The 13,427-nt window shown below is 35.0% G+C and overlaps 1 pseudogene; it reads left to right on the top strand.

Moving 5' to 3' along the window:
* Positions 1-4,397: 4,397 nt before the first annotated feature.
* LOC125816494 (plant intracellular Ras-group-related LRR protein 5-like) lies at positions 4,398-13,104 on the top strand (annotated as a pseudogene).
* Positions 13,105-13,427: the final 323 nt, after the last annotated feature.

The following is a 13,427-nucleotide window of genomic DNA, read 5'->3' as shown; positions in this document are numbered from 1 at the left end:
CTCTCTCTCGAGCAAGCCAAGTACACAAACATAGAACTGTATTTGGAACTACAGTTCTTAAGTTAAACCACAATTAATGATTGAACTCACTTTTTAATAGCATTTAAACTAAAAATTAGCAATACACATAAGCTAAATCAGCCCATAATCAAATAATCACACCCTAAGAATTTGGGGTTTTAGCTAGACATTATAAAAATATAAAAATAGTTACCGAATCGATTATCCATCAACTGGATAAAAAAGATTTCGACATTACAATGGTCCAATTTGATGAATCTCAAAGACCCACTTCCAAATTCTCAAAAGTGAATTTTTTAAATCCTTCAAAGCTAAGGAAAAATCTCTAGAAAATTGTCTCAGAAGTCTAAAGATTATTTGATTGGTTCAAACGATACCAAACTAAATGTTCAAAATCCTATTTATAGTCGCCAAAAATGTGCTATGAAAGCCCTTCAACGAAGTAAGTTTGGATTGCCGAACCACTTGGTGAACTGTCCTTTGGTCTCTTCCATCGCCCCTTCGCCTTGGCATTCAGCATCCTCAAGGTCTGTAAATTTGGGTGATCTATCTTGGCATCATGGAATTACTTGGCGATCCATTGACTGCTCCTTTTCATCGACAACTTGGTTTCTTCCCTTAGGGCTTGGCACACTGGAACTTTAGGCTATTTGATGAGCCACTCGGCGACACGCCGAGTGCTTTTGGCAATCCTGAGGCTTGCCCATCTTCATTTCTTCAGCTTGTTTTGTTAGTGTCCTTGCTTTGTTCCTCAATCCATATTCCTAAAAATCAAGGATTTAACATTAGTTATTGGCGCAAATTAAGCATTTGAGGACACTAAATCTATATAAAAAAGTCCTAAATTAGTGAAAATCCAGGACTCATCAACTCACTTGTCATACCATAATAGCAAATCAATTAGCATGATTATACCTAACTTGTTGATCCAAAGTGGTTAACCCTTATGTGGTATAAAATCATGATATGAATTTGCATGTACTTTATATTATGTGTAATTGGTAACGTGTGAGAAAATATCATTGATTATGATGCCCTCAAGATTCATTTGTTTATCTGCTTATTTAAACCTTAATAAGATATCAAACATCAAGTGTGACTATATATTGTCAGCTAGTAACAAAGGCATAATTAGTCTCAGACCCTATTACTATAGAAGATTATAGAAGACTTCTCCTAACCTTGTCCCAATGTTTGAATTTTCTTAAACAACTGCTCGATTCTAATGGTTGGAACACTTGTGAGAAAAATTCTCAAGAGTTAAAAGACCATGGAAAATTAATTTCTTATATTTTGAGGTGAGTAAATAAAAACAAGTGAAACTACACCCATGAATTAGAAATAAAGGTAGTATGTTTGTACTTAAGAAGGGTGGAGTGTTTCTATAGGGTATCTCGGGGTTTCAAAGGCTCTGATTGCCTATATAAATGTACATGCTATACATCATATAGACCAACTATTTGTATTCCATATACCCTTTATGGATCATTTTCACACATGTTACATATGTCATAAAACACTTACATGTGTGTGTTATCTGCTTCTTACAAATAAAACTTTCTTATTGTTATAAATTTTATAGGATGTTGCCTTATATTCCCAATGACTTGCCACAAATCACTTGTCCATATTTTATTTTCATAATAGATTAATAGCTCATATTCTATAGGCATTAAAAATTACTTTCTCATGGATCATGTGTACCTTAAGTCACTTGTCTACATTTCATATGCTTCATAGACCATCTACCTATATGTTACATGACTCATATCCTACTTGTTTAAGCATTATAGAGCTCAAAATTTATTTTTCCATGTGTCACACACTTGCTCATATTTCATGAAGTATATTTATTCAAGTGATAGTCCACATTCTGACGTGATTTATAAATGCATATGTTGTAGTCCACATGCTTATGTACTAACCTTTTTAATTCATCTTCCCATGTGCTAAATAACTTAGAGTTCTTTTTATTACATGCTATATATCTCACTTCCTTATATATTACTGAATTTTACAACATATGTCCCTATAAATCAAATGAATAGGTACCGCATGCCTCTTATGTACACTTGTTAGTATGCTAAAACTACTTATTTATGGCTCATTGTTTACACATGTCTACTTTCTTATGTTTATGGGATTCATGCGGCTTATGCATTAATATGTTATACCCCTCTGTTCTTATTGACTTAAGTATTAAACACGTTGGGATAAAACTTTCCCATACCATGATGAAGTAAGGATTTTGCCAGAATAGGTGGGGAACCTACTGAAGTTTAGCACAACCCTTATCAGTAGAAAATGGCTAAGAAAGTATCCATGTTCCTATATTATGTGTATTTCCTACATGATTATAACATATGCATCTATTACATTATTCATAGGTTGTCTTGTTCTAATATTTGCAATTCTTGTATTGCAAGTATTTGTTAGGATGGTTTATGAAATGGAGAGAATAATAAATTTTGTTGTACATAATTGTTACTTGATTATATATGGCTAAGAGGAGCCTTACTTGTCATTTTATTCTTACATGTATTACATTTGTTGCAACGCCATATTAGGATTGCCTATACATGATTTTGGTGAGCTGAGATGTTTTGGGTAGCTCTATTTACAATGAAAATTTTGCAATTTTTTTGAAAAATACTCACAGTAGACCTTGTTTTGAGCAACACCTCTCATTTGAGGGCGAATGATCCAAAGGGGGAATAACGTAATACCCTGCACCTTCCAACACATATACGACTAAGTGAACTCAACAAAAAATATTGAACTCGAGATAGTAAAGGTGGTATTTGATGGTAAAGTCAAAAGTGGTCAAGTGTCTATTACTGTGAAGGTCATGTAAAGAAACTAAGATTGGGAAAATGGTGTTAAACAAGTGAGGTGCTTTCTTGACTAAATTATGCTAGTAGGTGACAACTAGGTGCACCCCCTACTTAAGGTATATGGACCAAGTTAAAAGGACCAAGTAGGTGCATCACCTACTTTGACTAATGGGCCATATGTAGACTTACATTAAGTGATAAATTTGAGGCCCATATTAAGTGAAAGAAAAGGAAAAAAAAATGAATGAAAATAATGGCAATCCAACGCCCAATCTATCCTAGACCATAATAAATAATTTGAATGGCAAAGTAGGTGCATCACCTACTTAAATGTGTGGCTTAAATTAATGACAAATGGTGGGTAAAAATGAACTACAAGGGAGGTGGAAAAGGAGAGCCTATTACGGACAAAAAAATCAGGTAAAAACATATTATTTCCTCTCATCAAAATTTTAAGTCACTCAAACTCTTACATTTCTCTATTTCTATTTTCGGTAATTCTTGAAGTATGTTTATGATATGCCAGTTCAGGGTTAGCTTGGGGTCACTCGTGAACCTAGGTCCCATGTTACGTGAATGGGCTAGCCTCAGGGCATAACAAACATGGTATCAGAGCACTAGGTTCAAGAGTCCTAGGATGTCTAAAAGCCGCACTAAGTAGAGTCTCTTTCAGAAGTGTGAAGCGCGCCACACCTATGAGGAGGAGGCTACAAAGTGTTTTAGGAAAAACTTCACTTTCTTGTTATTTTTATCGTGCGTGTGTATGATCTCCTTTCTAAATCGACGTTATGCATTTTTAGGTCATGCCTCCTCGTCGAGCTTACCCAAGGTATGCTAATGGCTACAACGGTAACATAGTTCCCCCTGTCCCAAACCATGAGGTTTTGAATGAAGAGTTTTGGAATACCATTTAATTGTGACCAGAGTGTAGCCAACCAGAACAATCAGCAGGTTTTTGATCCTGCAAATACTAGTGGTGGATTAGTGGCGGCTAGGGTCCGTGATTTTGTTATAATGAATCCACCTGAGTTTCTAGGGTCGCAAGTTGGTGAGGATCCCCAGAACTTTATTGATGAGGTCAAGAAGATCTTTGGAGTGATGTAGGTGACTGGAAATGATAGGGTAGAGTTGGCATCCTACCAGCTCAAGGATATAGCTCACATTTGGTTCACTCAATGAAAGGAAAACAGGTGTGAGAATGCAGCTCCTATGACTTGGGAGTGTTTTACCGAAGCTTTTCTGGGCAGGTTCTTTCCAAGAGAGTTGAGAAAGGCAAAAGCTCAGGAGTTCATGAATTTGAGGCAAGGTCTATGACAGTCCAAAAGTACGGATTTAAGTTCACACAGCTCTCTAGGTATGCTCCATATATGGTTGCTGATCCCAGGGCGTAGATGAGTAAGTTCCTATTTGGAGTGTCTGACTTGGTGAAAACAGAGTGCAGAAATGCTAGAATATCTATAGGCTCATGACTCATGCTCAGCAGGTTGAGGGAGATAAGCTTGGGAATGGGCTAAGGATTAAAAAAATTTAGGACAGGAAACTATGAGTACTCTCAATAGAAATTGGATGGTGGAAATCACTCACAGTTTCAGCAAAGGTCTTCAGCCCCAGCACCTTCATCAGCTAGTGTTCCATCCTCCAGGTTTTGACAGGATCAGAAGGGTAGGGCATCAAGCTCTAAGTCTCAGGGGAGTGTTTTAGTTACCAGAACCTACCCAACTTGTCCAAAGTGTGGTAAGAACCATCTAGGAGAGTGCCTTGCAGGAAATGATCGATGTTTTTGGTGTGGTCAGACTGGTCACAGGTTGAGGGATTACCCTTCTTCTAAATAGGATCAGGGAGGTAACACTAGTAGGACTTAGTCTACAGCTTTAGCAACACCAGTATGTCACCCAACTCAGTAGGGTACTTCATCTGGTACAGGTTACGGTAAGAGCCAGAACAGGTTGTATGCTCTCCAGGCTCACCAGGATCAAGAAGATTCTCCTGATGTGGTTAATGATACATTGCGAGTTTTTCATTTAGATGTTTATGCTTTGTTAGATCCAGGGGCTACTCTTTCCTTTGTAACTCCTTATATAGCAGTAGACTTTGGTGTCAGCCCAGAAACTCTTTCAGAATCCTTCTCAGTCTCTACTCTAGTTGGTGACCCAGTTATAGCTAGATAGGTATATGGAAATTTCTCTGTCACAGTCTCCCAGAAAGTCACCTCAGCAGATCTTGTAGAGTTAGAAATGGTAGACTTTAATGTCATTCTAGGCATGGATTGGTTACATTCTAGTTATGCCTTAGTCGATTGTAAAACTAGGATCGTTCATTTTTCAGTTTCCAGACGAGCTAATCTTAGATAGGTCAATTTATCTCTTACCTTAAGGAAAAAAATATGATCTCTAACGGTTATCTCTCTCATCTAGTTCAGGTTAAGGATTCAAGCTCCAAAACCCCAACTCTTGAGTTATTTCTAGTAATAAATGTGTTCCCAGAAGATCTTCTCGGAGTTCCTCCCGAAAGGGAAATCAACTTTGGAATTGATCTCCTTCTAGATACCCAGCCTATTTCTATGCCTCCTTATAGAATGGATGCAGTTGAGCTTAAGGAATTGAAAGAGCAGTTAAAGACCTTCTATATAAGGGCTTCATCAGACCTAGTATTTCCCAATGGGGTGCACCAGTGTTGTTCGTGAAAAAGAAATATGGTTCTCTTAGGATGTGTATTGACTATCAGAAGTTGAACAAAGTCACAATCAAGAATAAGTACCCTATCCCCAAGATTGATGACTTATTCGACCAACTTCAGGGTGCTAGTCATTTTTCGAAGATAGACCTCAAATCCATTTATCATTAGGTCAGAGTCAGAGATAGTAACATTCTGAAAACTTCCTTCAAAACTCGGTATGGTCATTATGAATTTGTAGTTATGTCATTTAGACTAACCAATGCTCCTGCAACTTTCATGGATTTGATGAACAGGGTGTTCAAGCAGTATTACGAATTATTCTTTATCGTCTTTATTGATGATATCCTCATTTACTCTAGAAATGAGGAAGAACATGCGATTCATTTGAGGGTTGTTCTGCAAAGTCTCAAAGATCGCTAGTTATTTGCTAAGTTTAGCAAAATGTGAGTTTTGGTCGCAATCTATTGCTTTCCTTGGACATATAGTGTCTAGTGAAGGGAGCCAAGTGGTTTCTCAAAAAATAGAGGCAGTGAAACAATGGCCCAAACCTACCTCTCCTACGGATATCATAAGTTTCTTCGATTTAGCTGGTTATTATAGAAGGTTCGTGGAAGGATTTTGATCCATAGCTTCTCCATTGACCAAGTTGACTCAGAAAAAGGTTAAGTTTCAGTGGTCAGATGAGTGTTAGAAGAGCTTCTCAGAACTAAAAATTAAGTTGACTATAGCTCCTATTTTGACTCTACCAGAGGGTGCAGACGGTTATGTGATCTATTGTGATGCATCCAGAGTCGACCTAGGTTGTGTGTTGATGCAGCGAGGTAAGAATATAGCTTATGCCTCTAGATAGCTTAAGGTGCATGAGAAGAACTATCCGACTCATGACCTCGAGCTTGCAGACGTAGTATTTGCCCTAAAGATATGGAGACATTACTTGTATGGTATTCACGTAGATGTGTTCACATACCATAAAAGCCTTCAATATGTGTTCACCTAAAAAGAGTTGAATCTTCGCCAGAGGAGATGGCTTGAGTTCCTCAAGGACTATGACATGAATGTGCTTTACCATCCTGGTAAGGCCAATGTAGACTATCTATGGGTAGTGCAGTGCATGTTGAGGAAGAAAGGAAAGAACTAGCAAAAGATGTTCACTGGCTTTCTCACCTGGGCGATCGCCTTATGAGCATATCAAATGGTGCTGTAATTGTTTAGAAAGGGTCAGAATCCTCATTGGTAGTAGAGGTTAAGGAAAAACAAGAAAGTGATCCTATATTACTTCAACTGAAGTGTGCAGTTCATCAGCAGAAAGTTGAGGTTTTCTCCCGAGGGAGAGATGGTGTGCTTTACTATCAGGGTCGTTTATGTGTCCCTAAGGTGGGTGAGTTGAGATAGAAGATCCTTACAAAAGCCTATAACTCCAGGTATTCTATTCATCTAGGTGCCACTAAGATGTACTGTGATATGCGGGAAGTCTTTTGGTGGAATGACATGAAAAGGGATATAGCGGATTTTGTGGCTTAGTGCCCTAATTGCCAGTAGGTGAAGGTAGAACATCACAAACCAGGAGGTATGACACAAGAGATAAAAATTCCTACATGGAAGTGGGAATTGATAAACATGGACTTCATTACAAGTTTACCTCCTACTTACAGGCAACATCACTCTATTTGGGTGATAGTAGATAGAATTACTAAGTCCGTTCACTCTTTGGTTGTCAAGACTACAGATTCGATGGAGGAATACGCCAAGCTTTATATTAATGAGATAGTCAGGTTGCATGGTGTTCCTTTTACTATCATCTCAGATAGAGGTCCGCAGTTTACCTCTTATTTCTGGAAGTCATTTCAGAAAGGTCTTGGTACTCAAGTTAACCTTAGCACAACATTCTATCCACAGAAGGATGGTCAGGCAGAGCGTACCATTCAGACCTTAGAGGATATGTTGAGAGCTTGTGTGATCAACTTGAAGGGTAGTTGGGATGATTAGCTACCTCTTATAAAGTTCGCCTACAATAATAGCTACCATTCCCATATTCAGATGGCCCCTTATGAGGCTTTGTATATACGTAGATGTAGGTGTCCAGTTGGTTGGTTTGAATTAGGTGAAACAGCCTTGATAGGGCCAGATTCAGTTCATGATACTATGGAAAACGTTCAACTCATCAGAGATAGACTTAAGACAACCCAGAGTCGCCAGAAGTCCTATGCAGATGTAAGGAGAAGGGACTTGGAGTTCAAAACTGATGATTGGGTTTTCCTGAAAGTGTCACCTATGAAAGGGGTGATGAGGTTTGGAAAGAAAGGGAAGCTCAGTTCTAGATATGTAGGCCCTTACAGGATCTTGAAAAGAGTTGGTAAAGTGGCTTATGAGTTAGAGTTGCCAGGAGAACTAGCAGTGGTGCATCCGGTCTTTCACATTTCATTGTTGAAGAAGTGTGTGGGTGATCCAGTATCTATAGTACCATTGAGAAGTGTGGTTGTGAAGGATAGTCTCACTTATGAGGATGAGCCAGTTGAGATTCTTGATCGTCAGCTTCGAATGTTGAGAAACAAAGAAGTCATTTCACTTAAGGTTTTGTGGAGGATTTAGTCTATAGAAGGAGCTACTTGGGAAGCAAAAGAAGCCCTGAAGGCCAAGTATCCTCATCTCTTTCCTTCCGATTACATTCTAGCTTGAGGTAATAATTCCTCTCCAGTCTTTCAGTTACTCATGCGTAGATTCAGTCTTAGTATCATGTTCCTTCAGTTATACATGTATTTTTAGTGTGCATGTTCATGGAACTTAGTTCATTCAGATTTCAGTTTCCAGTACTTAGTGGTAGGGTTTGCATCTCTTGCCCTACATATTCAGCTAGTTTTGTCTCATTCGAGGATGAATGTTCCCAAGGTGGAGATAATGTAAAACCCCGTATTCTAGACACACCAGAAATGCATATTTCAGAAATTGCAGGTGCCACCAACGTGTCACGACCCAGGGATACCCCCTAGATCTAACGCGGAGTACTCGACCCTGAAGGGGTCTAATACAAGACCTTAGCATATCATAAACATAAGTAACATAAATGATGAGGAATTAAAACATTTTACAATCGAAGTCTTTGAATAAAACCAAATGGAAATCTTGACATTGTCTCAATGAACTATCTAATACAATCGAGTATCAACAAGGGTCACAACCCTTTACAACATTAGTCTCAAAAGGAAATGTAAGAAGAACTAGAAATGAACAACTTTCGTCCTCGAATCGTGAGTACTCACCAAAAGCGTGGAGAGAATCAATCCAAGCTTTGCACAATGAGAGAAGTACACCTCAACAACCAGGACATACACTTATAGAAAAATATAGAAAATATGGGTTATAACAAAATTGCACCAAGTATGATAGCCATGCATAAAATCCTTGAAAACATGCTAAAAATGGATATTTAGTTGAAACCATGCATTTTATCAAGTTTAAGAGTCATCGTGCACATTTGTGAAGAAACATAAGTCAAATCATCTCATAAGCAACCCTAAGCTATACTTGTGCAATGCATAGATAGGATCTCATAATCCTATCACTACAACAAATGTGATATTTAGCTACAAAATTATTAAGTACGACACAAAATTTGTCACTTATTATTCATTTTTTGTGACAAAAATTATATTTCGTATTTAAATGCATATGCAACTTACTTTAGTGGCGAAATAAGTAATTTCGTAGCAAAGTCTTGTCCATTAAAGTTTCCCACCAAAAAATATTTTTGCGCCAATTATTATATATCATTAGTAACAAATTTTAAGTTATCATTGACACATTATTTTGTCGCTAATAATATATTAAATTTGTGACAACGTATTATTTGTTTTAAAATTAGTTATGATTTTGCAGACGAAAATGTTTTGTCACAAAACAAAGTTGTTGTAATAGTGACAAATTAAAGTTTGTAGTCAAATGATGTAAGTTTTAGCCATAAAATTTTATTTAATTCTGACTTTAGTTTTTGTCACTTATAATATAAGCAATTAGTGCAGATCATTTTATTGTCTCTAATCAACCTGTAAATTAATTACAACATAGGTTTGTCACAAAATATACATTATTTAAATAATGAAAATTTACAATTTGTAACTGAATAATTTTAATTTTTTCTGCAAAAAAATTATAATAGAACAGAAAACTAGTATTTTCTATTAATTCTGGTGGAACACAATTTATTCCTTTTGTTCAGAGCAAAAATCTTGGTAAAATTTGTGTGGATGTCCATCCATAAAAATCAAAGAATAATTTCACTTTATTTTAAAATTTTGAAGTACGATTGTATTCAACCATACTTTTTGCAAAGAATATTTAGAATTTGAATATAATTTTTCTAAATATGATTTAGATTCTCAATTCCTAAAAATAAGAAAACTCACCCAACTTGAGTAATCTACATGAAATATATAATCAAATTCATTCTAAAATAGTAAGTAATATCTCTAATACATAGTCACATAATGTCATAGATTAGATCTCATAAATGAGTTATAATATACTATTGCAGATATTAATTACTTACTATTCTAAAATAGTAAGTAATATCTCTACTAGATAGTCACATATTATGTTTGACTATTTTAAAAAAAAAGTGTTTTTGAGAAGCAAATTACAAAAAAAGGACAAGTATCAATGTAAGATTATTTTATAGAGAAATTATTTCAAATATCTATTACAAATTTTTTAATTAAATTAAAATGTACATATTCAAATTTTCAATCAATATTATACACAAATAAATAAATAAATATTAATATAATATAAACATGACGGTTTAAATATAAATATCAAGAAAAATACATTTGAAAATCATTCCAAAAATTAAATCGTTACATACGAAAAATTCACCAAAAAAATAAATAAAATCCTTCATAATTTTAAACCAACACCAATATTATTGTTAACTTTATTTTTAATTTTGTAAATAATACCTAAAATAATAATATACAAATATAAATTAATTTTTTTTTATTGCATTAAAATAAAAAAATAATTCTTGAATGAAACTTAACAAAACTTATGTGATATGCTAATTAATTAATAAAGGATATATTGGTAAATATTTATATATGGAAGGAATATTATAGTCTTTAAAAAATAATTTTCTGCTTCTGTTTTTTTTAAGAAGCACAAGTTTTTAGCTTCTTCCCAATAGTAGAAAAATTGTTTCTCCTTCCATTTAAAAACAGTTTTAAGGATTTATCAAACACTTGATTTTTAAAAAATAATAATATTATTTTCTCAAAAGAGAACTTATGGCATCCAAACAGCAATGCCAAACAAACTCTTACTCCCTCTGTTCCATATTAGTTGATCATTTTTCATTTTGCATGGTGCTTAAGAAATCATAAATAAGAAGACAATTTTACTAATTCACTTCTTTAAAAATTTCTTAGAATTTTTACAAACAAATATGAACACTTTAAAAAAGAATTAATTGCAAGGGTAATATAGATTTTTTTTTTTTTAATGTTTTCTTGATTGAGTAAGATGATCAACTAATATGAGACAACTATATTTAGTAAGATGATCAACTAAGATCAGACAATTATATTTTGTATAATGATCAACTAATATGGGATGGAGAGAGTACATTCATTAATGTGTTGCATATGCTTACTTGTACAGTCATGTTTCTAGACAGTACCTTTACTTAAAATAAAAACCAATTTTCTTAAAAGAAATATCAAAGTTGTCCTCAATCTTAATCAGGTACTGCAATGGTATTTTAGGTATTTAACATTACTTTTTGCTTTACATATTTGTACCTCTTGCATAGAAAATAAATTAGCTAGATTTAATTCTAAAAGTTTTCTTAACTTTTGCTCTTCCCAAAGAGATGACCCTTCGTAACATTTCTTCATCCGTGATATGAATCCCTCTTCCCACATTTGAATTTGATTTCAATGCTTGTAGCAACTCCATTGAACTTGAAGCAGATTTGAAGCTGCTAAAATGCAATAGTATCTAAACTTTCCAGATTTCCAGCATCCATCTTCTTTTCAGTATGTTCAACACTTTGGATTCTGTGCAGGCCTATTCTTCCGCCTATCTTTGATAGTTCGGCTTTTGCACGAATTTTACAGGTGAGTACCTTTCTTCTCTGGGATTTTTACAATAATGGGTTCTCCGTTTTCTTCCTTTTGGTATGATGTTTATTGTGTTTGTCAAATATTTCATTTTTGAGTTTGCCCAGTTTATGAGTTTTAGCCCTCCAGGTTTTTGTCAAAAAATTTCACTGAATCAAATATCTAAGCACAAAGAGAAGTACAATTTAGTGAAAGTAGCTGCCCTAATTAAAAATGCTGCCAAAAGTAAAGAAAATGTTGATCTTCACAAGTTAATACACAAGATTGAATGGCTTTCATTGTCACTCTTGAAATTGGTGAATGTCACTGAGCTAAACATTGCCGACAACCAAATTATGGCTCTTGTAACTACCATTGGTAGCCTTAATGCCTTAACGAAGCTCAATACTCGCTCCAACCAAATTATAAACCTTCCTGATTCATTTGGTAAGCTAATCAATTTGACCGATCTCGACCTTCACGCGAACAGGTTGAAATCGATGCCAGCTACTTTCAGGAACTTAATAAATCTGATTGATCTTGATTCAGGTTCAAATGAGTTTGCTCATTTTCCTGATTTCCTTGGGAACTTAACCTCCTTGAAGTGACTAAACGTGGAAACAATAAGCTCGAGGAACTTTCTTACACAATAGGATTTTGTTCTTCCCTTGTAGGACTGAGATTGGATTATAATCAACTTAAAGCACTCCCTGGGACGATAGGAATGCTCAAACACTTAGAGATTCTTACGCCGCACATTAACATAATTAAAAGATTACCAACGACTACGGATAATATTTCTCAACTCAGGGAAGTTGATGTTAGCTTCAATGAAGTTTAGAACATACCTAAAACATTATGTTTTGCTGCATGGAAAAGCTTGATCTTGCAATCAACTTTGCAGACTTGAAAACTTTACCAAGATCAATTGGGAACGTTGAGAATCTTGCAGTCAAATAAGAATGTTGCTCAACTCCTTCAGGCTCTTGTCAAAGTTGGAAATTTTTCGAGCTGATGAGACTCCACTAGAAGTACCACCAAAGCAAATTATAAAGCTTGGGGCTCAGGTGATTTACTGTGTTTCTTACCAATCAATCTTAGACTTTATGGTAGTTTTTATAGTTAATAGTCAAAAATATGCCTGAATTATCGTCTTTTCGCGAGTTTCACACCCAACACTATAAAATCTTCCATTTTTCTACATGAACTATCACCATCTATGTATTAAAACACACCTCAACTATCACGTAGGAAAAGGAAAATCTGATGGTTGAGTTGTTGAGGTGTGTTTTGATACATAGATGGTGATAGTTCAAGTAAGAAAAGGAAAAAATGAAACATCTGATTTGATTATTATGTCTAGATTCTTGTTTCGTTTTCTTCTCTTTTCTTTCCATCAGATTTTTGTAGAGTAAATGGCTGATTTCATTGCTATGAATGATCTTCAATTGAATTGGCCAAAGAAAATGAGAACTTTCTTTTGATTTGATAATTTTTTTTTGTATGTTTTACTATAGTTGGATAATTTCATTCATTATATGGCTACATTTTTGTCTGGATTTGTGGTGGAATTTACACCAGTGTGGCAAGTAGCTCTTGTTGCTATTGTTACTCCTGTTGTAGTTCCTCTAATTGTTGTAATTGGTGCTATCTACACTATGACATCCGTCAAGTTGTCAAGAAAAAGTAAAGAAGCACTTTCATAAGCAGGGAGCATTGTTAAATTTGCACCTTTATTATACGAATCCAAATGTTATTAATTGAATATCTTAAAGATGATATTGATTTATATTACCACTTTGACATA

This window comes from Solanum verrucosum, unplaced genomic scaffold, assembly GCF_900185275.1.
Source record: "Solanum verrucosum unplaced genomic scaffold, falcon-dt-bn FXZP01000023.1, whole genome shotgun sequence".
NCBI classification, from domain to species: domain Eukaryota; kingdom Viridiplantae; phylum Streptophyta; class Magnoliopsida; order Solanales; family Solanaceae; genus Solanum; species Solanum verrucosum.
The sequence above is the reverse complement of the archived record's forward strand: the minus strand, read 5'-3'. Positions and strand labels throughout refer to the sequence as shown.